General features: G+C 43.6%; 1 long non-coding RNA gene across 1 annotated transcript; it reads right to left on the reverse strand.

Annotated features, from left to right (window-relative positions):
• Nucleotides 1-210: 210 nt before the first annotated feature.
• Nucleotides 211-4,077, reverse strand: LOC123861378 (uncharacterized). The gene is made up of 3 exons (XR_010405084.1): nt 3,337-4,077; nt 1,916-1,997; nt 211-1,066 (listed from the first exon to the last, which is right to left on the reverse strand). It is a non-coding gene; the product is annotated as an uncharacterized LOC123861378 (long non-coding RNA).
• Between the last annotated feature and the right edge of the window lie 359 nt (nt 4,078-4,436).

The raw sequence follows: 4,436 nt of genomic DNA on the forward strand, positions 1-4,436 counted from the left end.
AGCACGTTCTCAGGCCTCACCCCAAATCAGAAACTGGGGATGAGGGCCAGCAATCAGTGGTTCACAACCATACCCCCATCAAGTGGTTCAGATGCATGCTCAAATTTGAGAACCACTGAATCAAGGTAGTATTTGAGCCTTCAAACATCACAATTCCAGGAAACCTCATAATTCCTAGCCCGACACCATAGAGCTTACAAGCTCTCACTGTTGTTGTTGTTTTTTTATTATTTACATTTCACTGAAAAGTTTTTATTGGCCTTTTGGATAGAAACGGGAATTTATTTGCCAGGAAGGATGATCCCATCATACTTCTGCTGGAACCAGCACATGGCCTCCTCTTTGCTGATTCTGTGTTTGGCCCCAGTGCAGCCTGTCCTGCGCTTCTTGTCTGCGATGCTGAAACCTGGCCTCCCCAGCACCACGTAGAAGTCCAGGCCGTAGATACCAATGCTAGGGTCATATTTGATCCCCAGATCGATGTGCTCCTGGATCCCAAAGCCAAAGTTTCCAGTATCAGAGAAGTTATTTTTTCTTAAGTCATACTCTCGCACCTTTAGACCTTTTTCCAGGATTTCTTCTGCCTTGGCCCCACGGACTGTGCAGCGGACACAATCTTTTCATTTCTCCTGATACCAAAGGACCTAACCGTGTATCTAGCTTTGGAGAACACGGGCGTCTGGCCTGTAAGCTCTCGCCGTTTGAGGGCTCCTTGACGCACTGTCTTGGCACTGCTTCTAGAACAACACGCTGTCCTCAGCATTCAAACACAGATACATACACCATGCCTTTAAGTCTGTTGGGAAGACTTGGACAATACAGCCGGGAGCTCCTGGACTTCCAGCTTTTCACGTAAACCCGTTTGGGCAGGACCTGCCTGCCTTTGTCACGTCGCAGCACACAAAGGAACTGAAATTTGCCCAGCACTCTGGGGTAACCAGACAAGACTGATCCCAGCTGGAGGAGGCCCTCCTGGGCACCTCCAAGGCCTGATGCAGCATAGTGCGTGCACGGAATGGCTCCAGCTTATGCCTTCATGTAACACAATCCCACCTGTTCTCCTGTCCTACAGGAAAAATACAGTCATTTAATGTCCTGGGTGATAGACTTCTGTTTTGTTTTGTTTTGCTTAAGATTTTATTTATTTATTCGACAGAGAGAGATAGCGAGAGAGGGAACACAAGCAGGGGGAGTGGGAGAGGAAGAAGCAGGCTTCCCGCTGAGCAGGGAGCCCGATGTGGGGCTCGATCCCAGGACCCTGGGACCATGACCTGAGCCGAAGGCAGACGCTTAACGACTGAGCCACCCAGGCGCCCCTGGATGATAGACTTCTGTCCATAAATGTGCTAGAAAGGCCCAACATAATTCTTCTACACTCTTTTTCTTAGAACTGTCAAAGTCTAACTCCCTCACTTCAACAACTATTGTATATATCTTTTATATGCCCCATGAAATCTAGCACAGTAGTACACACAGAATATGTTTTTAAAAACTTGCATTATCAATAATATTGTAATAACTTTGTATGGTGACAGATTGGAACTACACTTACTACGGTGAGCATCTCAGAAAGTATAGAACTGTCAGATCACTATGTTGTACACCCAAAACCACCTATCTTCAGTTCACCTATCACCTATACTTCAGTTAAAAATAATACATACATGTTAGAAATTTTAAAAGAGGGGCGCCTGGGTGGCTCAGTTGGTTAAGCAACTGCCTTCAGCTCAGGTCATGATCCTGGAGTCCCGGGATCGAGTCCCGCATCGGGCTCCCTGCTCAGCGGGGAGTCTGCTTCTCCCTCTGATCCTCCCTCTCTCAAGCTCTCTGTCTCCCATTCTCTCTCTCAGATAAATAAATAAAATCTTAAAAAAAAAAAAAAAAAAGAAAGAAATTTTAAAAGAGCATGCATTACCTTAAAATTCTGATCCAGATATTATTGCTTCAGCGACACTAAGAAGTCATTTCTTAATCACCATGTGTCTTTGGACAGAGTTCTAGCAATCAAAAGAAATAGATAGACCTACTTTAAAATACAAACAAAAAAGGGAAATTCAGAACCTCTTTTACTCACACATTCCATCACTGGAAGTTCTTCCTGAAATCTAACCCAATGCCACCAAGTATGTTTAAGCTTACTTTCTCCTGATTTATCCTTGAAAAGGAAGGGGGGAGGAAGATGAGCAGCTCATGAATACTCTACGTAACAACATGAGCTAGTTATGATGATGTCCTGGTGTCATTGGATTGTAGACACTATTAAAGTTTCCACTATGGTTGCTATAGAAACTGTGAAGCGTGGTTCAGGCATAAAGCCTCTCAGAGAAAAGGTATTTCAAAAAAGCAAGGTCTGAGCTCATCTCCTGCGAAACCTCAAAAGTCATCAAGGCTACTCCACAAAGAAAAGAATTCATCTGATACACAGTGTTACCTTTTTTGTTTTTTGCGTTGGTTTGCTTCCTTTGTATAATTTATTGGCAAGAAAGAAGCAAGAAGCAATCTGCCAGAGTTGGGAACAAGGACAATTTTATGGTTCTAGGATTCTTTGTCTTCTGTTTGGTGGTGGAAAATAAACCAGGGGTGATTGTTTGCTCTCTGCTGATGCTGGCACCCTAGAAATAAACATACTCTCTACAAAGAGAGCTTTTATTTATTTCTAAAGATTTTATTTACTTGAGAGAGAGAGCGTGCACACACACATGTGGGGGGGAGGGGCAGAGGGAGAATCTCAAGCAAACTCTTCACTGAGTGGGGCGCCCAATGCAAGGCTCCATCTCACGCCCAGGAGATCATGACCTGAGTTGAAATCAAGAGTCAGACGCTCAGCTGACTGAGCCACGCAGGTGCCCCAAGGAGTAATTCTTAACTGGTTTTTGGGGTTGTGGAGGGAAATAAAATATAAATAAATGGTTACCTGGGGAGTGAGAATTCATGAGTTCTTATTTGGTAACTCAAACTTTAAAAGTTTCCATTTTCCAGAGTGAAAGCGTCTGCCTTCGGCTCAGGTCATGATCCCAGGGTCCTGGGATCGAACCCTGCATCGGGCTCCCTGCTCAATATGGCGCCTGCTTCTCCCTCTCCTTCCACCCCTCCCCACTGCTTGTGCTCTCGCTCTCTCTCTTTCTCTCTCTCTTAAGTAAATAAATAAAATCTTAAAAAAAATAATATAAAATCAGTCATTCAAAAAAAAAACTCCTCCATAAACATAATCTTTTACTCAAAAACCTTTTAGTGGTTCAAAAGTTTATTGTGGAAGACTATTACGCCTGAAAATCAGTTTTCACACTCAACTATCATCCACACACAAAAAATCAGTCCTTCAGTCATGGAACCTACCTCATGTCCCATATGCCATTTTGACTGTGACAAGATCGATCCATTCCCACCAGCTTAGGAATCAGGAAAAAAATCACCCTCTCAAACATGAGGCAGGGGGAAAAAATGGAAAGAATAGAAAGAAGCAAATCTGGAAAGGAAGTATGTATCAAGTTCAAACAGGAAAAAATAAAAACTCAAATGTCCTCGAAGGCAGAGGGGAATCCAAATGTTATTGCACTCTTCAGTTGGAAAATTCCAATTTTAACAGCACTGTTATAAGCTACAGTTCCCCTTTTCTAGGAAGTTCAGAAATTATCCTCAGTCTTGCTATTTAAAGTATAGTTCATGGGTTAGCAGCATAGAAAGAGTCCTCAGGAGTTTTTAGGAAAGGTGGGATTGCAAGCTCCACCCTTCTGCAGCTTCACCAAATCCTCCAGGTAATTCATAATAAGCATGCTACATTTTGAGAAGCACTGATTCTAGTCCTGGAGATTTTTTCACGTCCAACGTCCTCCCAGGTGACACCAACACTGGCCATCTATCGAATGCACCTTGAGTTGCGAGGATCTAGAGAGGTCACTGGTTTTCCATCCTGGCTGCAGGGCAGAATCACCTCAGGAACTTCAAAACGACAAGATGCCCAAGTCTCTGCCACGTAGACTCTTGTTAATACCTGGGGTGGGACCTCCACATCAGTATTTTTCAAAAGCTCCCAGGTGGTTCTAATGAGCTGCCTGTGACGAGATCCATTTACCTAGACTAACCCTTCATTTTACAATAATTAAAACCCCAAACCGACACCAGAATAGGGCTTGGTGGTTTCCCTACATTACCTCATTTGGAGGTCCTCAAAATGTATCTGTAAGGCGGGGAGAGCGGATACTTTTATACTCGCTTAACAGTTGAGAAAACCGAGGGCTCAAAGTTGGCTGAGAGCTGATTCTGTTACACTAACTGCCAGAGCAGCCAACTCACTGCTGTTTCTCTGGCTGTGAATAAGAGGGAAGTTGAGGTCTAAAATTCATACACCGTCCAATATTTGCCATTGCAAGTCTATAGGTAAAGCTTGAAAGCATTGTACAGGGTAAATCATTAGCTCCAATCTCTTAATTTTAAAC

Source organism: Mirounga angustirostris, unplaced genomic scaffold (genome assembly GCF_029215605.1).
Source record: "Mirounga angustirostris isolate CCGP_5_RB_7025 unplaced genomic scaffold, mMirAng1.0.hap1 SCAF_9, whole genome shotgun sequence".
Lineage (NCBI taxonomy): Eukaryota > Metazoa > Chordata > Mammalia > Carnivora > Phocidae > Mirounga > Mirounga angustirostris.